The 14,373-nt window shown below is 41.5% G+C and overlaps 1 long non-coding RNA gene across 9 annotated transcripts in view; it reads right to left on the bottom strand.

Annotated features, from left to right (window-relative positions):
• Nucleotides 1–14,373, bottom strand: part of LOC146393732 (uncharacterized) — a 115,052-nt gene that overhangs the window by 10,132 nt on the left and 90,547 nt on the right. For 5 of the 9 annotated variants that reach the window (XR_014800692.1, XR_014800688.1, XR_014800694.1 and 2 more), the window contains 4 exons: nt 7,717–7,807; nt 7,161–7,372; nt 4,691–4,819; nt 4,302–4,440 (listed from right to left, as the gene is read on the bottom strand). This is a non-coding gene — a long non-coding RNA (uncharacterized LOC146393732). The remainder of the gene's footprint in view (nt 1–4,301; nt 4,441–4,690; nt 4,820–7,160; nt 7,373–7,716; nt 7,808–14,373) is intronic. The other 4 variants (XR_014800690.1, XR_014800683.1, XR_014800691.1 and 1 more) reach the window with 3 other exon arrangements.

Genomic DNA, 14,373 nt, shown 5'->3' with positions numbered 1-14,373 from the left:
CTCCCGGAGACTTCTTACATTCCTCTACCAGCTACAGAAAGAGATAATGGATGGCTGTCAGTTACGCACCTCCGTCCTCATCTCCCCTAATCAGCTCTCTTATCTCATGGAGCCAGAATCCCAGAGTTTCACAAAGGACTAAGTTTTACAGTCACGTTCCATCTTAACTCTGTGGCGAACATTTTAAGCGCATAGGTGGGCAGATGAAAGATACCCCTTATATGCATGAAAGAGATCAAATTGGGATTAAGGAGATTAATTTCTGATGGTAATTGAGAGAAAAACTTTTTCATCAGATTTATCCAACTTTCCAAAAGATGTCAAATGTGGTGTGATTTAATTTGCTAACAGATGAATGGTTGGTAAATTGCTGTGCTTCAGGCTTGTGTCCCTTTGGTTGGTGTTAAATCATATATCGTCAAATTTCATGACTTCAGAAAATCTGACTCATTTCTCTTGGCTTCCTCTGGGGTTAAAAAATAATTACTAGTTTTGAAACACAAATTCAGACTGAAACTAATTCAATTTGGGAGCATGGCTGGAGGGTGACTGTGAGTGGTGTATAAATGGTTCTAGCTAGGCTTCAATCAGAAGACGAGCATGGGGAAACAATCCCCCTTCAGAGATCACAAAATGACCTTGGAAATCAAACAGTGCAGACGCTCGGATGCGACCGTATGGCTCGCCATATGGTGAACGTCATAAATGGATAAACACATAAATACAGACAACATTGTTTTCTTGTCACAAAAGTGGTAAATTGTCAGGACTAATGTCTCTTTATGTTTGCAAGCAATTAGATTCACAGATGGCGTTGGAGTTGGGACGTTGTCTGAAGCTGCGATTTGCTGCCAATACTGCAACAAGATCAGCTAAGTCATGTTACTGCAAAGTGGAAGTGAAGTAGCAGTCCACATAAAGTTACAGAGCAGGCCGACAAGCGCTGAGGCGTATAGTGTGTAAAAGTCAACAATGCTCTGTTGACTCAATATAATTACAGAGTTCTGAACCTTCTCTGGCATCAACATCAGCGCAAAAACTGTAAGCCAGGAGCTTCACGGCAGACTTTTCCATGGCTGAGGAGCTCCTCTATGTGTAATAAGTAGATCCAGTTCTTTTGTCCATATAGTGCTTATCCTGTACCATTGAAGCCTCATATTGTTCCAGTAAACAGACACTACATGCAAATCAAACAGGTCAATTCCAAATCATTTCGTTTTTAACTTAAAACAAAAGAACAGGCACTGAAACTGCTTTTTAATTAGATGTCAAATTTTTGTTTTTTGTTTTTTTAAATAAAAATGTTAAATCTTAAACAGCTAATGAAATATTTCTAGTAAACCCCTTTAATTAATGTCTGCATTTCAATTATGTCTTGGTTGTTTGATTTAAAAATACTACGGTACTCTTAAGTCCTAGTAGATGTACCAATGGCAGGAATTTTAAAATCCTGTGTCGCTTCATTCTGAAGTCATTACATTCACAAGACTTTCAGAAAACTTGACCTATGATGTTAAGGTTGAGGTCACTGAGATTCACACTCCTCTGAGACTTAGTAGATGGACCTATTGTCCTAGATGACTTGCTTCTCAGGTTATCACAAACTTGGGTGTCCATGCTGCCTCCCTGCTCATTGGAAGCGATTTTCTTCCCACATGTCGCACCAAAGCTGACGGCTGGATAACTTTGGAGGGGCTCCAAATACCTAGTTAACGTGTTATTACCAGGTCATACGTTAATCGATGGTATCCTGCACGGTCATTGTTTTTTCGCCTGGAAGTTGAGAAAAGTTTATTTCGGTTCCTGCTCACTTTATGTTGCTAACAGTTATTTCGCCTGCAGCCACTTGAAGTCACCAATGTCATTAACTTTCTTCTGTCGCTACTCGCCTCGTTGTTGTGACTTGGTTCCAGTTTGGATGCAGCTTTAGCAAACAAAAACTTGATAAGTCCAGTAAGACAGCACATAAAGTCACTGTCCTCTTCATTTGTCCCTCTGTCCCATTTTAGTGATTATTCTGACCCGTTATTCCTGTTGCCTGGCTTGTTTTCAGTACATAAGTACATCCTTTAAATTTAGAAACAGCATTTGGATTAAAATGATTTAAAGTAATTGTGTACTGTATGTGGAAATATCACAAGGAACTGGAAAAAACTGGGGGAAAAACATTGCACACATTACTGAAAGGAAACCCAAAGCTAAACACGCAAAGGAGGAGTGATTCAAATCCTCGGTTCAAAAGCCAATATTGCCACAATTAATGGAGCAGAAGAGGAAAAAGATTTAAATCCTGATAAGATTCAAGCAGATAAAACATGCACAGCCAAACCAACTGTGTGTTTACAGAGCAGTACACTGAGACACTTGCTTCAATCAATATATTGATGCTTTGTAATAGGCTCTAAATGACTCAGGCTCAAGACTGCTGGGCAGCAAACCTCACAGCTTCTGCTTCTGCACTTGATTTCGGCACAGACATAAAAGACTACCTGAAATTGCTTTGAAATACTAAACATTGTCAAACAGCAAATTACAAAAAAAAAAAAAAAAAGTTTGTTGACTCAAATTACAAAAATGCCAGTGGCAGAGTGGAAGTGTCAAAGACTGTCCCATAACACACTGCAAGTCGATTTGATTCCCATGAGTGCCACACTGAACTGTGATTGGTTCTCTGTCAAACTGATGATACATTGATCCTTAACTGTCATGCACATAGGATGAGATTATTTGCTCAATCATTCAAAGTGTGTCTGACAAAGGTTCTCCATGATAGACTAGCAACATGTCCAGCCTGTACCCCACCTGTTGCCCTATGGCAGTGGGTACAGGCTCCAGCGATTAAGAAAATCGATGGATGAAAGGTTAACATTAAACATGTGCTATTTCCCTGCCTGAAGACAAACTTGAGTGTGTTCTAGTTGCTTAGGTATATTGTCTTTCACTGACGTTTCTTTGTGGTTGGTCCCTAAAAAGGATACGACAAGATGCTTCTAATGTGAGCTTAATAAACATTGATTGCAGTGATCCCAGACTGTAAACACTAAACAGTATATGAAAGCAGCTGCACAGTTTATTTTGTTATACCAAAAGGAAGGCAGACAAACATTAGGACGTCTCCATTTTTATACACAGGAGATCAATATTTTCACTGGATAAGTACAAATGATCCCTCGGAATTAAATAAAACGTCATTTCACCAGAACTGGAAATGCAAGCTGGAACCTGCACATTCTGTGAGCTTTACTGGAAATTAATATGATGGAGCAAAAATATTTTAAGCAGGAATGGGACCATAACTCTTAGGGTTAGGGCAACAGCCATGTACACAAAAAAACCTAAAGACAATAATTTATTTTCAACAGTAAGCCCAACTTTACTCAATACTGACAAATCAAGATCTTAAAATTAACTTCGTTCATGCATCTCTTAATTGATTTCTTCTCTATTGAGCCCAACCACAGGAATTAAGTGCTGTAAGTATGTTGTGCATGGAACTAAATCAATACAGAGCAGTGCGTGTGTGTGTGTGTGTGTGTGTGTGTGTGTGTGTGTGAGTGTGTGTGTGTGAGTGAGTGAGTGAAACAGACAATGTTTTAACATTTATTGAGTCTTTTTTAAATAACTCTGCCCATTATGATATTGTGTACCAGATGCGTGCTATTTTTTTGATGATCATGTGTCACCGGAGGCTGAATTAAAAAAGTATGTGCAAGTGCTCTGACCAGGATCTCTTCACCAGGTGAAGAAACGGATTAAATATAAGAGAGTATGCAAACTCAGTGGCCTCTCTCCCTCCAACACGAGGACCACAGAGACAATTTAGAGCCCTTAAAAACCCACAGAGACTAATTTTGAGGAAAAAGGCTAGTGAGCCTTCTGCAAAGCCCATTTCTGTTTTCAGCTTTACTTCTAGATTTCCTATGAGATATCATTTAGCTATGGAGGAGTTTAGAAAGCACTTCTATCACAATATGCTGCGTCACTGACCGTGTACGCAAGTGTCAGGAGCTACTGGTGGTGAAGGATACTCTGGGAAAAGCCTGGAGCTTTTCCAATGCTCACCTCCCTGTCTTCCATTGACAAGCGAGGTGAAGTAACAGCTAATCGATGGCTAGTGAATTCCCTGTGCACCCCCCTCGCCGAGCTGATCAATATTACTGGCAATTAGAATCCCCTATCTGCATGGCTGTAGGGACCTTGGGGTGGCTCACCAGCCCACAAACACCCAATTTAGTCCTCAGCCTATCACTTAATTACTAAATCCTTCTTAATGCCTATTGGCAGGTGGCGAGCATACTCACAGCAGCCCCGGTCGGTTGATTGAACACGAGACCTTTGGCAAGGTGCTGGTTAAGATGCTCGCGTCCCCCTTCAGCTGGACAGTTAAACATCTGATTTCACACGGGGCTTCCGACCCTAAATGATCCGCCTATTGAGTGACTGGCCCACACACGTACATGGATGGTTTGGAATGGGATGAATGGTGGGGGGGGGGAAAAAGGGAGAATGGGGAATATTATGAGTCACAGTGGTAGCACAACAGTCTGCCACAGATCCGTGAGATCCACAGCAGAAACCTCAAGTACTTTACAGTAAGATCATTTCCTCCTGTTTTTCTTACTAAGTAGGAATAAAATAAGATATAAATGAAATGTAATCTCAAGATAATACTGCATGAAATACAGCATACCTGCAGCTTTGCAGTTAATGCCCTGGAGCTACTCAGTTGTCATAACTTCTGCCAGCTCCTCCTGTGGCTGCTGATGCTGACAACAAAGACCTCTCCACCTGTCAAGCAAATCCCTGTTTAGATGTACATCTACAAAAGAAATGTATACAAAAATTAATGTATAGAACCTTTCACTCAAACACATATCCTAGATAAACATTTGTCATTGCTGGAAACCTTTTCGTGGATAACACTTAAAATGGTGGTTCCCAAAGTCTTTACAAAAAAAATCACTGACCTGTTTTAAACAGACCCCCAACCTGGTGCATTTACCTTTTGAAATAATTCAGTATATCTGTTTGACCACAGCTTCAGTGTCTTTATTTGCATATATATTTCTTTTTCCATGTGCACCATTGCATTGGGAGGATAGGCATATTTTGTATATACGAAGAATGCATTACCTAAAAAAAGGCCCCAACTGAAACTCATAGGACATTTCCATGCCAGTGATCAGCTGGGGCATCACTCAGGTGAATGTTTCTCACAAAATATTAAAACCAGGGTTGGAGACAAGCTGAGTGGACACAAAACTTATCACTGTCATTCACTTCCCTGATCCCCAAGTCCCCAGCTTCTAACATGATCAATCATCCTCTCTGTTTCAATGTCTTTGTCATTACTTTATTTGGGAGTTTAATACAGGGAGTGCAGAATTATTAGGCAAATGAGTATTTTGTCCACTTCATCCTCTTCATGCATGTTGTCTTACTCCAAGCTGTATAGGCTCAAAAGCCTACTACCAATTAAGCATATTAGGTGATGTGCATTGCTGTAATGAGAAGGGGTGTGGTCTAATGACATCAACACCCTATATCAGGTGTGCATAATTATTAGGCAATGTCCTTTCCTTTGGCAAAATGGGTCAAAAGAAGGACTTGACAGGCTCAGAAAAGTCAAAAATAGTGAGATATCTTGCAGAGGGATGCAGCAGTCTCAAAATTGCAAAGCTTCTGAAGCGTGATCATCGAACAATCAAGCGTTTCATTCAAAATAGTCAACAGGGTCGCAAGAAGCGTGTGGAAAAACCAAGGCGCAAAATAACTGCCCATGAACTGAGAAAAGTCAAGCGTGCAGCTGCCAAGATGCCACTTGCCACCAGTTTGGCCATATTTCAGAGCTGCAACATCACTGGAGTGCCCAAAAGCACAAGGTGTGCAATACTCAGAGACATGGCCAAGGTAAGAAAGGCTGAAAGACGACCACCACTGAACAAGACACACAAGCTGAAACGTCAAGACTGGGCCAAGAAATATCTCAAGACTGGTTTCTCTAAGGTTTTATGGACTGATGAAATGAGAGTGAGTCTTGATGGGCCAGATGGATGGGCCCGTGGCTGGATTGGTAAAGGGCAGAGAGCTCCAGTCCGACTCAGACGCCAGCAAGGTGGAGGTGGAGTACTGGTTTGGGCTGGTATCATCAAAGATGAGCTTGTGGGGCTTTTCGGGTTGAGGATGGAGTCAAGCTCAACTCCCAGTCCTACTGCCAGTTTCTGGAAGACACCTTCTTCAAGCAGTGGTACAGGAAGAAGTCTGCATCCTTCAAGAAAAACATGATTTTCATGCAGGACAATGCTCCATCACACACGTCCAAGTACTCCACAGCGTGGCTGGCAAGAAAGGGTATAAAAGGAGAAAAACTAATGATATGGCCACCTTGTTCACCTGATCTGGACCCCATTGAGAACCTGTGGTCCATCATCAAATGTGAGATTTACAAGGAGGGAAAACAGTACACCTCTCTGAACAGTGTCTGGGAGGCTGTGGTTGCTGCTGCACGCAATGTTGATGGTGAACAGATCAAAACACTGACAGAATCCATGGATGGCAGGCTTTTGAGTGTTCTTGCAAAGAAAGGTGGCTATATTGGTCGCTGATTTGTTTTTGTTTTGTTTTTGAATGTCAGAAATGTATATTTGTGAATGTGGAGATGTTATATTGGTTTCACTGGTAAAAATAAATAATTGAAATGGGTATATATTTGTTTTTTGTTGAGTTGCCTAATAATTATGCACAGTAATAGTCACCTGCACACACAGATATCCCCCTAAAATAGCTAAAACTAAAAACAAACTAAAAACTACTTCCAAAAACATTCAGCTTTGATATTAATGAGTTTTTTGGGTTCATTGAGAACATGGTTGTTGTTCAATAATAAAATTATTCCTCAAAAATACAACTTGCCTAATAATTCTGCACTCCCTGTAGTTTCTTTTAAAGAAAAACCTCTCCACTGAGACAGGATAGTAAGTTATTGATATAAATAAGTTACAGAAGATTCTAGAACAACATGAAATGTGATGTGTCACAACTGACCTAAACACATAAGCATACTGCCTTGGACCACTGCAGATTTGACACAAACTACTGGGAACTATATGACAACATTTTCTCAAACAGTTAGAGAAATGAGCTGCACTGCCTTTCCTGACCTGGGTCTTTGCAGGGGTCTTGTCTGAGCTTCTGTGTAAACCTCAGTGGGTTGACAGTAGAATATGTTGCGCCACTGTGTGTTGCATCAATGGAGTACTCCCAATCAGGCCTCTTTGCTTTTGCTACTGTGCATGCACAGCTCTTTTCTATAGAAACGCTACTGTCTTCAACAGATCCATGAGTCTGCTCCCTCATTCCATCCACTGCACTCCTGCGGAGGAAGTGAGAGGACATAATGAGTATAGTGTGTCAGAGTGTATGTGTGTGAGTTAATTGCTCAATTCATTTGGAGGCAAGGTGCCCAGTTGGTACCTGCCTCACTGGTTAGGCTGTTGCTCCTTGTGCTAACCCTCTCATCTAGAACTGTTACCTCCATTTGACTGCACTGCCCCTTAACAGGACCTCTGCCTGCAGCCGATCCCCTTTTCTCTTTAAGGTGCCTGAGCAAATCTAACCTCTTACAATTTTACAATTTTTGAGGATAGAAAGTAGTTCGATAAGAAGCTCTTCTTTTTTTGGCAAATGTCAGTCTACCTGCCAGAAAGCTGTCTTTACCTGAATCTGGACACTTCCACTCAGGTGGCCCTGCGTTTGCACGATGCGTACTCCACTGCTGGATGCCTTGAGCACACCTCTGGGGGAGAGCCTGCGTACACATGCACGCACACACACACACAAACACAAGGAGCTGTCACTTTCCTGTCACATAACCATGGAAATGGCCTGAGGTGAAGTGAGGACAGGTGCCCTGAGCTTTACAAATTCTCTTGAAGGACAGAGCAGAGGAGTGCCTTCCTTCTTCCACCCCCAAGCTATCTCCACACCTGCTGAACTGCACGCACTCAGTTACCTGCCCCTAATTTGGTATTTCCACAAAGATGACATATGTATCAGGCAGAGCAGGAAATGTCCTGGGCAGGGGGAGAACAGCTTTCTGACAGGTGTCACCTCCAATCTGCACAGGCCTGCTTCTGATGTGTTAACTATTCAATTAACCATCACATCACACTGAGTGGGTGCCAGCACCTAATTACCTATGAGACCTTGCCTGTGAATGGGCTGAAATACGTGTGTGCTTGTGTGTGTATGACAGGTCACATATCATGTTACTGTTAACCACCTCATGATTCACATAGAATATATGTAGATTTTTTTTTACGTGTGTGTGTGTGTGTATACTCCTTTCCATCTTGGTTGCTTCCCAGCCTCATCATCGTTACACCTCTTAGCACCAACTAAATACTGCAAGAAAAGAGCCTTTTTGCTCAGAGTAAAATATGAGTGTAAACATTAAATGAAAATAAAAACAGTATCATTTAGCCCGTGTATTAAAATTACTCCTGTCATGTGGCCCCTTCATCTCACACCATTAAAATAACGAGGTGTCACCGAGCTCTGCTTCCACAGCTCCGATGTTGACACCCATCAAGACAAATCTATATTTCATGGCCACTTACAGATGTATAAATAGCCAAATGAGGTGTGCTAACCATCTATAAAATGGCACTAAAAGGTTGCCAGAGGATGGCGAGTGTCATGAGGCAGTTGCGCTGGTAATCAATCTGAGGTGAGAGGAGAGGAAAGGGAAGAAGAGGAGAGGAATGGGCTGCACTGCATGGCTATGAGCAGAGGTGCAAGGCGGCGCAACAAGCAGGGCAGTAAATCACATCTGCACGGTACGCTCGCCCCACTGACACACAGCCACTTCAACTGACACGGGGCTTGCTCGACAGCCTGATGGATCACCACACTACACTCCATTAAAGGCAAACGGGCACGACGAGCACTGACACAACAAACAATTAGTCACTGCTGTGGGCATGGTCTTAAAATGCTGAGGGCCTTTCCCAGTGATGGGCACAAACCACCCTTATTTGGCACGGAAGAGCATTAAGTCCTTGTTATTGTAATACTAATAAAATAAAAGTGTTGGAATACGGTATAAAAATGATAAAAATTATCCAGTCATTCAAATGCTTTTCAGTAGAAACAAAGAACTGGACTGTTAAAAAGAACTCTGAATACATGAATACTACAAAAGGAAACCAGACACAATATAGATATTACATCTATAGTACAGAGGATATGTTAAAGGAGGTACAGTGACAATAACTGCAATAATACAAACTTTGTCAGATTGGTAAACACAGTCACTGGCCACTTCATTAGTTACACCTTGCTGGTAGCAGGCTGGACCCACTTTTGCTTTCAGATATGCCCTAATCCTCACGGCACAGATTCAACTAGGTACTGGAAATATTGCTCAGCCTTTAGTGCATCCATGATGCAAATTTCCCATTGGACACCGAAGGTGGTATATTGCACTGAGATCTGATGACTATGAAGGGCAATGTAGCACAGTGAACGCATTGTTATAGTCATGAAATCAGTTTGAGATGATTTGAGCTTTATGACATGGCACATTATCCTGCTGGAAGCAGCTATTAGAAGATGGGTAGATGATAATAAAAGGACAGACACGGTCAGCAGCAATACTCAGATAGGCTGTGGGGTTTAAACTATACTCAGTTGGTACTAAAGGACTTAAAGTCTTGCCAAGCAAATATCTCCCACAACATTACATGACCACAAACAACTTGAACTGTTGATACAAGGCAGGATGGATCCATGCTTTCATGTTTGCACCAGTGTCTCACCCAGCACCTGAATCTCACAGCAGAGAATGAAACTTATCAACCCAATCTTCTATTGCCCAACTTTGGTTAGCCCATTCAAATTGTAGCCACAGTTTCTTGTTTGTAGTTAACAAGAGTGTCACCCAGTGTGGTCTTCCGCTGCTGTAGCCCATCTACAATATTTAAAGGTTTGACATTCATAGATGCTCTTCTGCATTTCTTAGTTGTGACAAGTGGTAATTTGAGTTACTACTACAGCTCGAAGCAGCCTGGCCATTCTCCTCCTATCTCTGACATCAACAAGGCATTTTCCCCCAGAGAAGTGCTGCTCACTCGCTATTTTCTCTTTTCACACCATTAAACTCAAGAGATGGTCGTGTGGGAAAATCCCAGCAGATGAGTACTTTCTGTAATACCCAGCCCGTCTGGCTTCAACAACCACACCCAGTGTTTAAAATCACTTAAATCATCTTTCTTTCCCATTCTGATGCTCAGTGTTGACCATGTCTACATGCCTAAATGCACGGAGTTGCAGCCATATGATAAGTATCTGCGTTAATAAGCAATTGAAACAGGCACATTAGGTATATCCAGCACTCCTTGTGATGATAACAAAATATAAAAGAAGATTTTAACAACTGTTTAACTGTCCGTGTTGTAATTCATATGAAAACAAAGGAACAATGTTTCAGTATTCTTAATAAGGTCTTGCATTTGACGGAGATATCTGGATACTCTTCTTACAGGAAGAGTCTGTTTATTAGGCTTGTAGGTTAGAAGAAAATGACTGTGAATGTAAGTATGTGAGAAGCTGCAATTCCACACTTCAATCACAGATGGAGATGAGCTCCAGATTAGACCTATAGCCACCTCGACCTTCTCTCCTACTGGTCTCTACTGGGTGCCAACACCCATTATTTATCAATCATCTTTCTCCCTCAGCATGACGTTCCACTTTAGACCATCCGTGCTCTGAGATGATGCCTCCTCGTTGTCTCGCTACAGGCTTGTGTATGTGCAGATACTCCTACAGTAGATAAAGCCAGTGATGCATACAAATGTATGCACAGAAAACCTGCAGTTGCAAATTCAGTCTCCATCTCTCATATATTTTCAGCGCATGCAGTTTAAGTTGTCACCTATAAAAACATTGCCTTTCTGTAATACATCACCATACATGCATCTCCCATACTCTGAAGATACCCTCTGTTACATGAAGATATGAAAGACCACAGAAGACAACTAAAGCAGCTGATCATAGAATTATTTCCATGGTTAAGAAAACTTCACAACATCTAACCAAGTCAAGAACACTAGCAGAGGTAGGCATCACATTGTCAAGGTCTACAGAGATACAATGAAAACATCGAAAAGAACCTGACTAATAGGGATGGAAGGCAGGAGGAAGAAAGAAAAGTTGATACAATGTAGTATCAATGTAGCAATATTATATCAATACAGGGACACTAATTGTAAATAATTTCTTACATAAATTGCAAATTACATCTTTTAGTAGTATCCATCTATCCACCCATCCGCTTATCCTTTTCAGGGTTGCAGGGGGTGCTGGAGCCTATCCCAGCTGTCATAGGGCGAGAGGCGGGGTACACCCTTGACAGGTCGCCAGTCTGTTGCGGGGCTAACACACAGAGACAGACAACCATTCACGCTCACATTCACTTGCGCATTCACACCTATGGGCAATTTGGATTACGGTAATCAATTAACTTATCCCCACAAGCTGCATGTCTTTGGACGGTGGGAGGAAGCTGGAGTACCCGGAGGGAACCCACGCAAACACGGGGAGAACATGCAAATGCCTGATGGCGGAATTGAACTCAGGACCTTCTTGCTGTGCGGCAACAGTGCTAACCACCGTGCCGCCCAATCTTTTAGTAGTAGAATAATAAAATTCATGCAAGACAGAGGCACTTGATAAAGAAATTTTGAAATAAAAAAGCTGTCCACGTTTAAATCAAACATATGGACTTAGTTTGGAATTTTTAACCAAAAAAGGAACAACAGAGACGGATATGACACATGGGATTTACAAGGAGTGTTGTACCAAAGTAAAACTAGGAATATTACGAAGATGAACACCATTCTTTTGCACCAATGTTAGACAGTAACATAAAGTTAAGCCAAGGAAGTAACACAAAGCATGGACATCACACTGTTTGGATTCATATGACTATAAACAGCTCATTATCTCAGAGGACTGGTGACTGCTGCCTGTTGCTGAAAATACCCATAACAGTGTTCCACATGTTTGTGTTAATTTAGGATGGACTCATTCGTAAAATAAACAGATCAGTCTGTCAGGTGCATAACAAACATACATGACAGCTTTTAATGACAGCTTTGTTCAGACTGACTGCTTAGCAACCTTTAGCAGCAATAAAAATGACTGAAGTGAGAGGAACTGACCGAGAACTTCATCCTTTCGGATAAAACAGACAGACAAAACTCACCTTTGGGGATATGCTTTGCAGCTGATGACATCAGAATATATCTCAATATGTTATTGCAATACTCAGCATATAACTAAATGCTTAAAATTACAATAACACTGTACTGTAAGTTACATTTTGTGATGATGTCATATCAATATGAAAAGAATGGATGAGGGGAAAAACTGCCCCTGATCCAAAGCTTACCACATCTGTCAAACCTGCTGGAGGTCATGTCATGGCCATTTATGATTGGGTCAATGGAGTTTATTGATGATGTATGTGCTGAAACAAGTAGCAAGTGAATTCTGAAGTCAGACCTACAAAAATGAGAAGCAACTGAAGTTGGCTGCAACAAAGTTGGCTGCGTGGCAGGGGATTTTAAGGGACACTTGGTGATGTCCATGGCTTACAGACTTTGAGAAGTCACTGACTTCAAATGATTTGTATCCAAGAAAGAATCTTTTAATTAAACTGATATTCTTTTGTCCAATTACTTTTGCGCTCCTGAAAATGGATTAATATATTTACAAATGTCTGTAATTCCCAAAATGTTCATGCAATGCTTTTGTTGCTTTTGTTGTATCCTTTGAAATAAAGCTGAAAGTCTGTACTTCAATCACATCTTGATTATTTGATTTAAAATCCACTGCAGAGGCAAAATTACAAATATTTTCTAATTGTCCAGGTGGTTACAGACCTAACTGCATCATCTCCAGAAAGGTGCCAAATGCCACCTCAAACATCTGCCTTTACACACAGCTTCTGTTCATTATACTGTTGCTTACAAACACACCGTTCCTTCCCTTCAGCCCAATTAATGAGCAGTAACCTTTTTATCAAAATTACAAGCATTCATGAAATGACCAGATCACGTCTAAACACTAATTTTTAAGACCTGGAATTCCACCTTTTGTTTTTAGACAGGAATTCAACTGGTAACTTACTGGGAATGGTAGTATTTTTAACTCCTTATTTTTATTGTTCAATGTGCCATTTATGAAAGCGGAAAGCTAATCTCATACCTGGAGGCACATTGCAGATGCACTCTGGGTATTATGGTGTATCACTGGGTCCTTGAGAACAAAAGGATACTTTCACACATGCAAGACTGGCACTTGTAGAGCTTTTGGAGCTCCAGGGAACTGTTTAGCATCTGTGTCTCATGTCTTTCTCTAGAGCCCGCATATGGCTTTTCTATCTGAGAGAGAGAGGAGCACAGAGGTCAACTTTAACTGGCTTACAGGCTGCTGAAAAAAGACAAGTCTATCCTTAGGTTTGTCAGGGCCACATATTACTCTGTGCCGAACAGAAACTTTAATGCTTGCAGTCTGTTTATCTGCCTGTAACAGTCACCTAGCTATCGGTTAGTCTTTGCAGTCCCATTCACAGAGAGATCGCTACTATAACGCACCCCACCATTAAGACAACTTTGCTTGTTTACATTGTCACTCCAGCGTGTGCTTTCAGGTGGCGCGCTGACATGCCAGAATCGAGACGTAACACAGCATCTATCTCTAGGTTGGCTCTGCTGGCACCAAAGTGAAACAACATTTTTGCTCCATTCTAGCTCTTCACCTTTCACACAGACCAGCAGATGTAGGTGCAACTGCCCCACCTTGAACACACCATGGAAAAGGGCTTCTCTGTGCTTGCCACAAATAAATAGAGCTGTGCTACCATGGGCTTCTTATTGCAGAAATGTGTCTAAGATGCTTGTAGCTCACTGTGTGTTTCTCCTTTCTGCCTCCTGCTGGTAGGATCATCACAGCTCCAACAGAAAAACCTATGGGACAGCATGTGTGAGTGTGTGCTGTACTCCTGTATGTGTGTGTTTTGCACTGGTGCAGCTGGTGGGATAGAATGCAAGCACCAGTGGGGTTTCAGAGAGAGACAGATGTGTACCTACCATCTTCCTACAGCTCTGTTGCCACTTTAATGACACCGGCTCTAGTGTACATTAGATTATTAGACTCCAGAGTACAATATCCCAGACTGGATAATATTTTTTTTCCTCTGGCTGATGATGCATTACAAAAATAAGGAATGGTGTAACAGATGTCTCTCGGGGTAAAAATAATAAATCACACAGACTTGTAACACGGTCGAGAAAAAATGCGCCCACA

This window comes from Perissodus microlepis, chromosome 1 (genome assembly GCF_051167445.1).
Source record: "Perissodus microlepis isolate ML-2025 ecotype Zambia chromosome 1, ASM5116744v1, whole genome shotgun sequence".
NCBI classification, from domain to species: Eukaryota; Metazoa; Chordata; class Actinopteri; order Cichliformes; family Cichlidae; genus Perissodus; species Perissodus microlepis.
Note: the sequence above shows the minus strand (reverse complement) of the source record. Positions and strands in the feature narration are given on the sequence as shown.